The sequence below is a fragment of the Triturus cristatus genome, chromosome 1_1 (genome assembly GCF_964204655.1).
Source record: "Triturus cristatus chromosome 1_1, aTriCri1.1, whole genome shotgun sequence".
NCBI classification, from domain to species: Eukaryota; Metazoa; Chordata; class Amphibia; order Caudata; family Salamandridae; genus Triturus; species Triturus cristatus.
The window spans coordinates 1,284,919,849-1,284,934,313 of NC_140579.1; the positions used below are offsets into that span (position 1 = coordinate 1,284,919,849).

The 14,465-nt window shown below is 46.5% G+C and overlaps 1 protein-coding gene across 1 annotated transcript in view; it reads left to right on the plus strand.

Moving 5' to 3' along the window:
- Positions 1-14,465, plus strand: part of LOC146871970 (DDB1- and CUL4-associated factor 7) — a 559,819-nt gene that overhangs the window by 94,914 nt on the left and 450,440 nt on the right. The window lies entirely within an intron of this gene.

A 14,465-nucleotide genomic window follows, 5' to 3' on the forward strand; every position in this document is an offset into this window, starting at 1 on the left:
GGGGGATGGGGCAGCAAGCTAACTGTTCAGAGAAGGCGGGTATTAGGAACTTTATTGTTTTTAAAACATTGAGTCTGTGCGAACTACTTAAAATATGAACAAGTATGCAGCATAATCTCACTTTTATTCAGGAAGAAGAGGACGTTTGTGACTGTGACTCCGGGCTCACTTGGCAGAAACACCCCCTGACCCTCCACCCCCTATCGCAAAATGTAATGCCCGTGAAAAGGGTAGGTGAACACAGTGTTATATAGAACATAGTCCTGAGAGCACGATTGAAAATGATAACTAGATATAGTGTATGGTATAAACTATGCACCAAAAAGTGTGATATAAGATGAACCGGGCGTGAAATATAATATGCAATACATTGTGCGCAATGACAGATTCATTGGAGAGCGCGAGATAGCACAGGCACTAGCGCGTGCTATGCGATATGCGCCTTGGAGTGTAATATGCACAGGGCAGTGTTGTGTAACCTAACTAGTCTCTAAAGTTGTAATATAAAATATGTGCTGGGGAGTGTAACGTTGCATATGCACTGTGACACAGATATGGATCGCAGATTGTAATATGTATGGCATAGCACTGTGCGTTATAACATAGGCATCGAGGAAGGCACATTAGATGGGGCAATATAACCCGTGCGAAGACAAGTGTGGCATGACATATTCACGGGGTGGTGTTACAGTGCACATGGGCTAGAGAGTGTCATAGCATATGCACTAGCTAGTGGAATACAACACAGAGGTGTGTGGCACTCGGCAGGCAATGGTGGGTGTAACACAGCATTGGGCTCTGTCAGGAGCGCGCTGTGACTCTCAAGTGATGTTCGTCCCCTTTCCAGAGAGTAAAATAAAAAGTATTACACATCCGGCAGTGGATGTGTGTTTTATTAACCGTGAGGGGGGTTTCTTGCATAGTTTTGGTCGAATTTTTGTCGAATCCCCTTTGAATGGCTTGGTGTGCATGTGTATTAAATGTGCCCGTCAATAGCTACCCATGTTTGTATAAATAAACGACAAGGGTGTCTACCGGGATTAGGCACGGTAGGGCATCAGACATGTCAGAGCTTCACTAGTAGTGTAAATACATTCCACGTGGATTCATTGCATGCATAGTCGCCTTTTAATGAATATCCCGCAAATCGTCATGGTGATAGGTACGTACGGTTTGTCCAGCATGTCCTAGGTGTGTCTATAAATAAATATTTTTTTAAAATAATAAACAGTGGCCGGCCCTAGGGATTGGGGTCAAAAAAATATAATTAGGAGACAGGCCCTGGGGGATGGGGTCATCCGGGCCAATAAATTAGAATAAGAAGGGGAACCACACAGCCCCCCTTCTTAAAAAATTAAAATAAATAAAAGACTGGCATCGTGCCGGAGGCCATGCCCCCTCCGTGCAGCACTCTGCAAACGCGCCCCCAACAGGCATCTCCAGTATGCGCCAGGGAGCTGCGCTGCAGACAGGTGTTCTGAGGCCAAGCCCCTTTTTACACCTCTCTGCAACGCAGCTCTGTGGCGCTTACTGGAGGTACCTAGTGGTCTAGTTTGACCCTAGGGACCCTTAGGATTCAAGGGGACTTAATCTCTCAACTTAGAACAGCCACAGGGCGCGTTTACACAGTGGTGAAGGGAGGGGACGGGGCCTGAGGTGACGTGTGCAAACACGCACTATGGCACGTTTTAAATTGGGGATATAATTTCCCTTCAATACTGAGGGCCCCTGGGGGCTAACTAGCCCACCAAGTGCTTCCAGTAAGCGCCACTGAGCTGCATTGCAAGGAGGTGGTCCAGGCCGTGCCACTTTTTACACCTCTCTGCAACACAGCTCTGTGGCATTTACTGGAGGTACCTAGTGGGCTAGTTGGACCCTAGGGACCCTCAGGATTCAAATGAACTTAATCTCCCAACTAAAAATGGACACAGGGCGTGTTTACACAGTGGTGAAGGGAGGGGACGGGGCCTGAGTTAACGTGTGCAAAAACGCCCTGTGGCCTGTTTTAAGAGGTAGTTTTAATCCCCATGCCCTATTATGTACTAGGGGCTTACAGAGGAGGTCATGCTAATCACAGGGGGACCCCAACGCATAATGTTCCCTAGTGTATGTAGGTGTTTTCACTGTATTCTAAGTGTCTTTTAACATAGCACTGGCTCTAGGACTGGCTAGTCAGACTCAGTTACCACCAGTATCCGTCTGAAAAAGTTGAGGGTACAGGATGATTTTGCAACAAGGCTTCTTTCTGCTCTTCTTTTTGTTCTTTCTGCACGTTATCCTTCTTCCTGCACTTATCTTCGTATTTGAGGACTTCTGTTGCTTCTTTCTGCACTTCTTTTGTTTCTTTCTGTGCATTTTTTCTTCTTTCTTCACATGTCCTATCTCTGTAGGCATAGTTAGAAATTAGCATTTAAAAAACCTTTGAAATTCACAGAAAAAACCATAGGTTTCAGGCACGTTATAGTTAGGAATTAGCATTTAAAAAACCTCAGAAATTCACTGAAAAAACCATAGGTTTCAGGGGTGTTATAGTTAGCTGGACTTTTCACTTGTACAAAACCATTGAAATTCCCCCGTTATAGTTAGTTCAGCTAACTATAACTCGCGCGCCCGCAATGCACTGCTGATGACGTCACATATTACATCACTCATGACATGGTCAGTGACATCACTCATGACATCACTGATGACATCTCAAATGACATCACTGATGACATCACTGATGACATCATCCTTGTGATAGAGTGGCAGACCTCCTCTCACCCTAATATAACCTTTGATACACACATTCAAAAATAGAGACTAAAATTTTCAAAACAATGGACATACCAATACCAGTTACATCAACCTCTTCAGTAATTCTAAGATCCACATACACATCCACTCATTCACCAACAGTCCTATACAGTTACTCATACATGTACTCACTCATCATATGTACTCATGCACCTATACATCCTGTTACACAATGCCACTCATCCATAGAGTTACTCACACACATAGTCACTCATGCTAATAAAGAATCAAACATACATTTACTTGCATATACAGTTATATACACACACCACCACACTTACTTCTACGGAAACTTACACATACTTAGTCTTTTAAACAATCACTTATAGAAACACATACTTATTCATACAGGAACTCTTTCAATCTCTCACTCTCACATATACTCACATATATACACCAATAGTCACATATACTAGTTTAAAACATATGTAGTTACTCATAAAGACACTATTGAGACAGTCATTCACTCACTAACACACCCATACACACACTCGTCCACCCATACAGTCCTGCACACATGCTGTGTTCAACACATACAGTGAGTCACTCATTCATGCACCTATGCACTACGTAATACCCCCCACCGAACCATGCAGACACTCAGACTGATACTGAAAAAACCAACTAATAACCTATATAGACACCCATGTAGCTACTCACCAACCCATGCAGCCACTTATACACAAAGTGAGAGACTGATACAGATATTTACATATTTAAACATTACTCACTAAGCCATGTATTCACTATGATACACTTAATCAGTCAGTTACACAATCAATTTTTCAAAAACAAATCATCCATTTAGACACTTATATACCCATTTATTCTTCCATCGACCTTGAGATATACATATATAAAACATATTTAATTTTCAGAAAAACACACATTCACTGGATGATGTCATCAGTGATATCATCAGTGATGTCATTTGAGAGGTCATCAGTGATGTCATGAGTGATGTCACTGACCATGTCATGAGTGATGTAATATGTGACGTCATCAGCAGTGCATTGCGGGCGCGCGAGTTATAGTTAGCTGAACTAACTATAACGGGGGAATTTCAATGGTTTTGTACAAGTGAAAAGTCCAGCTAACTATAACACCCCTGAAACCTATGGTTTTTTCAGTGAATATATATATATATATATATATATATATATATATATGTGTATATATAAAGGTATAACAATACACCTAAATCTCTTTTTTTTTTTTTTTTTTTTTTTTTTTTTAATGAGGTAAACACTCATGAGAAAGCAAAAAATAAAGAGAACAAACTGTGGAAAAACACAGATACACAACACATTGCCAGCCTGCAGGCTGCATTGCAATATAATACCATAGAGACTAAAAAGCCCTGTACAGGTAAAAACTGGCACCGTGCCTTTAAGGCAGCCCTGACTTCCATATCCCATCATGCCTCAGGGGTGACAGTTAGGTCAGTTGTTCTTTCCGGCTCCTTCAGTCAGGACCCTGGAATTCAGCGCTCTTCATTTTTGACTCTTTAGTCAAGAATTATTACAACTTTAAGATTTTTTGGACTTCTTCTTATAACATCTGAGAGGAAGTTAGTATCCTGTGTTTTTCTGACTGAGTTTTTTTGCTATTTTGTCAGAAAAATGCCTTCTTTATTTGTTCCATGTCCATCTTGTGGAAAAAAGAAGGCTGCTTCAGACACACATGAGGTGTGTATTATCTGTCTGCCGGACTCTCATTCTCCAGCAACATGCCAACATTGTGAAGACCTTTCCAAAAGGACTTTAAAGGAGAGAGAGAGGATTAGGCTGTACGGCCTAGCAGAACGGTCGACGTCGAAGCAGTTGGTCCCTGTTTGCTCCCCATCGACGTCGGGCTCGGCGTCGAGACTCCAGCGGCGGGATCGTCGCTGAGAGGTGAGGAGTCAAGGGGAAGTCATGCTGCAAAGAGAAAATCGTCGTCGACTTTAGATTCAGCGTCGAAGCGGATGCGTTCGACGTCGACGGCGTCTAAAGGCTCGGCGTCGAGGACTCTGCGCCACAGTTCAACATCGATAAAGCATCTGTCGACGTCAAGAGAAGATCGATCGACGTCTGCACAGAGATATCGTTCGTCGTCGAAGGAAAGACATCGTTCGACGTCGAGGTCGGCGAGACATCAGTCGACGTCGCAAGAAGTACGTAGGCGATCTCCACCACAGTCGACGTCGAGACCAAGATCGCCGTCAAGATCAAGATCGCCGTCGAGGAAACATCGTTCGTCGGCGAAGAGGCTTTCGACGTCGTCTGAGCATTCGACGTCGAGACGGAAGTCTCCGTCAAGAACGACGTCGAGGCAGAAGCCTCCGTCAAGGCCGACGTCGAGGCAGGTGCCTCCGTCGGAGTCGACGTCGAGGCAGGTGCCTCCGTCCTCACAGGTCTCCAAGGCTTTGGAGAGGTACATAAAGCCTCCGTCGAAGATAATCTCGACGTCGAGACAAGAAGCTCTGAGCCTCGAGGATTCGAGTCAAAGATCTTCGGTGATAGGCCTATCACCGTCGAGGCAGACCTCTGCTGAGGGTACGCAGGAGGTGTCACATGTTCGCCTCACGATTCGACCAGTCTCAAGGCGAAAATCTCCTCATAGACTGATATATACAACTCCTGAGTCACCGCGTCTCATATCTATCTCGCCTTCAGGATCAGAGGGCTCAGGTTCAAGATCCGAATCACCAGAGCTTGTGCATCAATCTCCAGTACCTGCAAGAGAAAGTTCGCAGGAGGAGGACAATGCGGTACCTCAAAGTCCCGTAAGGGAAATGCCTCAGGACTCTGCTATGCCCGACGCAATAAAGGCATCGCTAACAAGATTAAGGGGCATGGAATTCCCAGTGACACCGATCAGACCAAGATCTCGGGGAAGAGAATCCCGAGGTCACTCTCGAGCACCAAGAAGGCGATCCAGGTCTTCCTCCCGCAGAAGAGAGTCGACCAGATCAGAGAAAAGGCGCCGTAGAACCCCTTCTACCTCCCCTTCTTCCAGATCATCCAAAAGGGATTATTCACCGACACTCTCGGAGACGCCACCCTCTCGGGTATCTCCGGTAGATGATATTTCTACGTTTCAGGAAGTGTTGTGTAGAGGAGCTACAAAATTAAATATCCCTATGCCGGTTCAGGAGACCACTTCATCCATAATCTTTGAAACTCTTCATGAACGCACAGTGTCACGCCCGTTATTGCCATTAGTCCCTGGTTTGTTGCAACCAGTAATGGATATTTTTCTCACACCAGCAACCACCAAAACGGCGCTGGCGAGAATTCTAAAAAAGTACCGTCCAGCTCCGGAGGATCCTCTATTCCTAAAATCAGATCCTCCACCGGACTCTGTCATCACCGTCGCTGCCAGGAAGACACATGCAGTAGCTGGGTCTTCAACGGTGCCACCAGATAAGGACAGTAAGACACAAGACTCCTGGGGGAGAAAAGTTTGCGGCTCAGCATCCTCAAGCTTAAAGGTGGCCAGTGCCTCGGCGCTTCTGGGGCGCTATGATAGGTCATTATGGGACTCTCTTCAGAGGTTCATTGACAAAGTTCCATCAGAGGACAGACGGGACTTTGAAGAAATTTTGCATGAGGGAAGTCTGGTTTCTAACCAGATCATAAGTGCAGCGGCGGACGGGGCAACACTGGCAGCGCATGAATATGCACACGGAGTCACAGCCAGAAGATCATCCTGGCTTAGATTGACGGCCTTGAAACCGGAAGCGCAGGCAAGAATATTAAATCTGCCTTTCTCCGGTAGTTCTCTTTTTGGGTCCCATGCAGACGAAGAAATGGCCCGTATGAAGGCAGAGCTGGAGACCATGAAAGCTGTCGGGCTTGAAAAGAGAAAAGAGTTTCGACGCCGCAAGGGAAATGACAGGCGCAGTTACCAACAGAGGGTTCAAACCCCTCATTGGCAAAAGAACCAGGACCAGCAAGGTCAAAAGAAGCAGCAATACCAGTCCCGCAAGCCATCCAGGGGACGGGATAACAACAGGCAGTCTAATGCTGGAAACAAAGCTCCGGGGAAGCAATGAGAAGCCGCTTCCTCCGATGCTGTCCACCGCTCCGGTGGGAGGAAGTGTTGCACATCATCTTCCAGAGTGGCAGTCCATCACAAAGGACAAGTGGGTACTGAATATACTGCGTCATGGGTACTCGCTTCATTTCAGAAGTCACCCCCCATCGATTCCTCCTGTCAATTCATCCCAGCATCTAAAGCAGCTCAGAGAAGAGGTAGCGACGCTTCTACTCAAATCTGCAATAGAGAAAGTACCCATAAACCAAAGGGGAAAAGGAGTTTACTCCAGATACTTTCTCATTCAAAAGAGGAGTGTGAAGGTAGAGTTCAGACCCATTTTAGACCTACGGATACTGAACAAACGCATAAGGAAGGAAAAGTTTCGCATGCTGGCGCTCCACCAAATATATCCTCTTCTCCGGATGGGCGATTGGATGTGTTCACTGGACCTTCAGGATGCATATTTCCATATTCCCATCCTAAGGAATCATCGAAAATTTCTCAGGTTTGTGGTAGGCAACTCTCACTATCAGTTCAAAGTCCTCCCATTTGGCCTGAAGTCAGCTCCTCGAGTATTCACAAAATGCGTGGCAGTAGTAGCGGCTGCTCTGAGGCGCACAGGAGTCTTCGTCTATCCCTACCTAGACGACTGGCTAATAAAGGGCTCATCACCACAGAATGTGCGGTCACAGCTGTCGCTATGCCTAAACTTATGTTGCAAGTTGGGTCTCAGAGTGAATGCCAAAAAGTCCAATTTTTCACCAACACAGAGGATCCACTACCTGGGCGCAACTATAGACTCAGTAGTAGGAAAAGTGTTTCCTTCGGAGGAAAGACAGTCATCCATTATGCTAAAAGGCAGGCAGATTATAACCAACAATCTGTCGTCGGCAAGGCAAATCTCTTCTCTGCTAGGGGCCATGGCATCCTGCATCTTCCTAGTGCCCAATGCCAGGCTAAGGATGCGTCCTCTCCAACAAGATCTCGAGGACAAATGGGATCAAAGGAACTCCCTGTGGGAAGAAAAGGTTTGTCTCTCCTCTGCAGCCAAACAGTCAGTCAAGTGGTTGTTGAAGCTAAGGAATCTACAAGTGGGGATCCCTTTTCATCAGGAGCCTCCAACTCAGACCTTAATCACCGACGCATCCCTTCAGGGATGGGGTGCGCATTTTGGGTCCCTGCCAACTCAGGGACAGTGGTCCAGCAGCGAGCGGTTGTACCACATCAACATGCTGGAGCTCAGGGCAGTCCACCTAGCCCTCAAAGCGTTCCTACCTGCGATAACGACGAGTACCATTCTAGTGCAGACGGACAATACCACCACAATGTACTACCTGAACAAGCAGGGGGGTACTCGATCCAGAACGCTCTCGCTGGAAGCTCAGTCCCTGTGGCACTGGATCCTAGCAAGGAACATCTCATTGAAAGCGGTGCACCTACCAGGAGAACTCAACGTGCAAGCGGACTTGCTCAGTCGGCATTTTCAAGAGCCAGAGGACTGGGTAATCAACGACGAGGTGTTAGACATCTTTGGGGAATGGGGGCGTCCGCAAGTGGACCTCTTCGCGGACGAGCAAAACACAAAATGCCAAGGCTTCGCCTCAAGATACCATCGACCAGGATCCCTAGGGAATGCCCTTTTGATCGATTGGTCAATGACATTTGTGTACGCTTTTCCGCCTCTCCCACTAATCCCCAAGGTGGTGACCAAGTTGCAGAATTCATCTGCCAAGATGATCCTCATAGCACCGGACTGGCCGAGGCAGTGGTGGTACACGGATCTCCTACACATGTCGATCCGACCCCACAAGCGGCTGCCGTGCAGGCCGGACTTGTTATCCAAGATGCAGGGGAAGATTTACCATCCCAGCCTTCCCTCGCTGAGCTTAACAGCATGGCTCCTGAAGTCCTCCAGTATGGCCATCTGAACCTTCCCCAGGAGTGTATGTCCATACTGAAGGAAGCCAGGAGGCCTTCGACAAGACACTCCTACTTCTGTAAGTGGAAAAGGTTTTATATATGGTGTGCTCAGCATCATTATGATCCCACTAAATGCCAGGAGGATGTAATTTTGCCCTATCTTCTACATTTAGCGAGGGCAGGGTTGAAATTTTCATCCATAAAGGTTCACCTAGCAGCCATAACAGCATACAGGCGTTCGCCTTCACAGCAGTCATTTTTTAAAGTGCAGGTAGTGAAGGATTTCTTGCAAGGACTCAGTCTATCCCCCTGCTAGACCTCCCTCTCCTTCCTGGGAGCTAAACTTGGTTCTGTCGAAGCTCATGGGTTCTCCTTTTGAGCCTATTCATAAGGCTACCCTACAGCACCTCACATGGAAGACAGCATTTTTAATAGCCATCACTTCAGCACGGAGGGTCAGTGAGATACAGGCCCTCTGTTCTAAAGAGCCCTACTCTATTTTTCATCTGAATAGGGTGGTGATGAGAACTCATCCTTCGTTCCTACCCAAGGTGGTATCGGAGTTTCATGTAAACCAAGCCATCTCCTTACCAACCTTTTTTCCCAACCCCTCCTCTCCAGCAGAGAGGGCGTTGCATTCTCTAGATGTCAAAAGGGTCCTGAAATTCTACCTAGATAGGACTAAGAATTTCAGGAAATCTGATCAATTGTTTGTGAACTATGGGGTTGTCCGTATGGGCTTTGCGGCTTCCAAACGTTCCATTGCTAGGTGGATTGTTTCAAGTATTACATTGGCCTACCAACTGGCTCAGATACCATTGGGGGCGCGCCCTAAAGCGCATTCGACAAGAGGAAAAGCGGCTACTGCGGCTTTTCTCAATGTCCCACTCTCCGAGATCTGCAAGGCAGCCACTTGGAGATCTGTCCACACTTTTACCAGGCACTATTGTCTGGATTCGGACACCAGAGCAGACACTCAAGTAGGACAAGCCTCCTTGAGGAATCTGTTCCATGCATAATCATTTTCATGATTCTCTTTCTCCATGGGTGGTACAACCTTTGTTTCATTTGCCTGCAGGTGGAAGGGGAGCTTGCTACTCTATTCAGTGCTTATGACTATTGATGAGGATCCCCTGGAAGAGAAGGGTAAGTTACTTACCTGTAATCCTAGTTCTCTTCCAGGGGTATCCTCATCAAAGTCATAAGCAACCCACCCACCTCCCCAGGCAAATGAGAAGAAGTGTATTATTCATTATGGAAAGGATATATCTTTGTGTTTAGGACTACGGTCCCGCAAAGAACAACTGACCTAACTGTCACCCCTGAGGCATGATGGGATATGGAAGTCAGGGCTGCCTTAAAGGCACGGTGCCAGTTTTTACCTGTACAGGGCTTTTTAGTCTCTATGGTATTATATTGCAATGCAGCCTGCAGGCTGGCAATGTGTTGTGCATCTGTGTTTTTCCACAGTTTGTTCTCTTTATTTTTTGTTTTCTCATGAGTGTTTACCTCATTAAAAAAAAAAAAAAAGAGAGATTTAGGTGTATTGTTATACCTTTATATATACATATATATATATATGTGTTATTGGATGTGTATATTTACATTGCCTAGCCTTTTATGGGAGCTGCATTTGCTTGGAAAAAATGATATATGTTTATACATATACAGAGCTGTATATATGTATGTTTTTTACATATATAATTTTATTATTTCCGGGGTCCCCGCACATGGGCGGGAATATTCAGTGCTTATGACTTTGATGAGGATACCCCTGGAAGAGAACTAGGATTACAGGTAAGTAACTTACCCTTCTGGCCCTACCATCTCTAAGGATGGTGTGAATCTAGATGGGGGCTTACAGCCCCAGTAATTAACGTCTTTGTCTGTAGTGGTGTTATTACACATGAACTTTTTCAATCGAATTTTCCGAAAAAACGGAAAAAGATCTTTATTCATTTTGAAAAGATCTGGCTGGATGCTGAGGACAAATGACAAACTTCTGCTCAGTATGTTGGTTTCTTGTATTGAGAGCTGGTGACTTGATAGATTAAAAATAGGGATGGTGTCTGCCTGCGGATTAGTTCTATCTACGATTTATTGGTGATTCCGCGTCCGCATGTATGGTTGCGGATGTGCTGGCTCTGTCTGAGGATAGTGGTTCTTTTCCTGTCTTTGAAATATTACATGGCCTCTGCCCCTGCGTTGCTGTAAAAAAGGCGACTGTCCTTGCTGGTATTGGTTATAAGGTTGTCCTCGATGGCTTCTGGCATTCATTGTAGGGCCTTTGTACTCTGAATCGGATGAATTGGTATTTGAAAATGTCAGGTTTTTCTGTCTTTTATAGGCACATGTGTTGTATTGCCCTCCTTCATAGCGATCTTCTTGGTAGTAATTGCTCTGAAGGTAAGGATATACCTTTTCCTGTGTGAACCAGCGTATATCTTTTTTTAACTTGTCTGTCTTTTTCTTTGAAGTACCAACAATTAACTATCTACACAAAGGTGTACCGCCCCTTGTATTCCTGTTAATAAGACCGGTGGTTTCTCTCCTTTTCAGCTGAGAAGCACTACCTTTACAAAGAGTACTGGACTAATAAATGAAGTTTCGGACTAAGGGCGACATTGGAGTGTTATAATATAACAAGGATTTAAAGACAGCTGAGCTACATGCTCTGTACAGGGTAAGTCAAACTACATAGACAATAAACAGATAGACGACTCCCCCGATAGTAGTTTGTTAACTAGTGTCCACAATAAATATTTCCATCTATAGGACTCCTTGATTGAACTTGGTGTTCGCTGACAGAATTGGCAACAGGCTTTGTAAGAAATTACAAATAGGCTGTAACGAACGATAAAAGGTACATAAAAAGCTCTCACTGAATGGGTCTAACGCACTGTAAATATCTTCGTCACTTCATAATTTTTCAAAACTAGGGTGGCACTTGTTTCGTCACTAGCACATTAGCTGCACTCTATCGAGTTGGTTTGTTGCATGATGTTTTATCCTAGGTGAAGGTTTGGATGTTGGACTTTTTTCCTCATGGCCCCTTTTGGTTACCTCTCCTTGAGCAAGTACTTGGGAATCATTCGTCAATCAGGAACTGTGATATGGCACCTTGTTCTCCCAGGTTCACCGGTTGCATATAGAGCACAAATTGATTCAAATAAATGAAATTTTCATTAATAAAAAATAAAAATGTTTTTGCCAACACCTCCCAGATATATAAATCTGTTACTTTCATTAACCCACAGACAACCTCTGGTCGTTTTTGAGATTCTCCGATTACATCTTGGTCCTGAGGAAGGTGGTTTGGCCACTGAAACGCGCGTAGACCAATATTACCCCTGAGGAGTGATCCCTGAGAGAGAAATCCATCAAAATCCGTGTCCGTTGGCAACAACTAACACTGCCCTCAAATACAGCTTGGGATCCCTCATAGAGTGTGAATGTTTGGATAGAATGAACAGGTGTAGGTTGCTGTGGGTTCATGTATTTGTGTCTTCAAAGTAAATAGTCTAGGGTAAGCCATTCCTTTTGGCGCTACTGCTGTGAAAAAGATTTCTGATGGATACATCTGCCAGTGGATTCCTCACCTTGTGAATATCCCCTGCGCCAGCAACGTTCGGAAACTTTTGTAGCAGTCCACGCCGATGAGGTCGAAGACGACGTCACAGAGACACGGCTCCGCTCGCGACTCCGCTGACGTCACCGGCTCCATATGAAGACCTCGTCGGCGTGATGACGTCAGTTCCCTTTTTTCCGCGCCGACGACGCCAACGGATTTCGGGAATCGTTACTAGTGGCATTACTTGTTACTTTGTGTATTTTCTGGAATTTCTCTGTTCTTCTTTGATGATGTCAACGAGGAAGTCTGGTTTCAAGCCTTGCCGAGAATGTGGCAAGCACATGTCTATCACCGACCCGCACGACGATTGTGTTTGGTGTTTTTCTTCAGACCACGATGTGGGAGGTTGCTCAAGCTGTCGTAAAATGAGCTCGAAGGCGCTTAAAGAAAGAGAGGCGAAGCTCTTCATCGCCCGAATGAAGAAGGAAAAAAGAGGAAGGAGGAGGTCTGGGTCGAGGTCGGCGTCCAAGTCGACTTCGGGGCATGCTTCAAAGAGTAAGAAGCATAAAAAGAAGAGGAGACATTCTTCGCATCATCATTCCGATAAAGGTTCGGCTTCGAAGACGAAGTCGCCTACTCGACGTCGGAGAGACTCAGTGTCTCCTTCTCCAGTCCCGGCTTCGCCTCCAACTCCTTCTCCGGTGACTTCGCCGGTTCCGGCTGCTTCTCCAGTGCCGGTGTCATCCCCGACGCCGGTTCCATCTCCGGCTCCAGCGAGTCCTCCGGCTCCGTCTCCAGTCCCGGATGAGGATTGTCAGGCTCCGGGTGAGACTGTGACGCCGCTTGTTCCACCGTCGGCAGGCCAGAGTCCTGTGTTACCTGACCAGTATCCTGCTTTTCCTGGTCCATGTCAGGACCCTACGCATTACCTAAATGCTATGTATGGGGTGTTTTCAAGGGCAATGTATAACCCTGGTGCACCTATGGGTCCGATGGCTTTCAATTTGGGAGTGCCGCAGGTCTACCCTCAAGCTCCGTTTATGCCATTCTTTCCAGCGGCGCCGTCTTGGCAGCTACCGGCGCCGAGAACATCGACGCCGCTTCCCTCTTCACCGGCGCCGACTCGATTTCGTTCGACGCCGGCTGCTCCGGATGATCCGCGTTCGACGCCGCTGCCGGCGCCGTCTGATTCGCACACGGCGCCGCGACGCCGCAGATCCGGATTCGTTCAAGGAGGGAAGCACAGAGAGTGGTGGATGAGAGACGCTTTCTGTTGGAAGAGGCTGAAGAGGGAGAGTTAGTAGAATCTGATGATGTGTTTGAAGAATTAAAGGAGGCAAGTGGACTGGAATTGTCTCCAGAGTGGGAGATCACTCCACCATGGGATGAACCCTCTAAAGAAGCAGCACCGTATCATGCGGTGATTAGAAAAGCTGCGGAATTGTTGGATCTCCAATTACCAACAACAGAATTTAAAGCTAATATTCTTACTGAGGTGTTGCATTCACCTACTGCGGTCTCGGAACCCATGCTACCCCTTAACAAGGCTATTATGGAACCTGTGCTAGAGGTATGGCGCAAGCCTGTTTCAGCTCCTGCAGTCTCCAGGGCGGTCGCAAGGAGATATAGAGTGGCTCCATGGGATCCTGAATTTCTAACTTCGCACCCTGCGCCTGAGAGCTTGGTGGTCCAGGCGGCTTGTTCGGGAAGGTCAAATGGGGCCTTTCCTCAGGTTCCAGGAGACAGAGGCCAAAAAGGTGGACCAATCAGCCAAAAAGGTCTTCATCAGCCAGTATGGCTCGTAAGTCATCAAATGCAACGTGTTTATTGGGGCGCTATATCCATGCGCTTATGGACTCGGCAAAGAAGTTGGCACCAAAGCTGTCAGAAGAGGATAAGGCCGGCTTCAATGAAGTACTGACTGATGCCCAGGCGGCTGCTCGCCAAGTTATCCAAAGTGGTCTGGACACAGCAGACTCAGTTGCCAGAGTCATGGGGTGTTCGGTCGCCACCAGGAGGGGTGCGTGGCTAAAGTCCTCTGAATTCTCCTCTGATGTGCAGTCAACTTTATTAGACTTGCCTTTTGATGGGTCTGGTTTGTTCGGGAAGAAGGCGGATGCTGCTCTCGAACGGTTCAAGGAGAGTAAGGCTACGG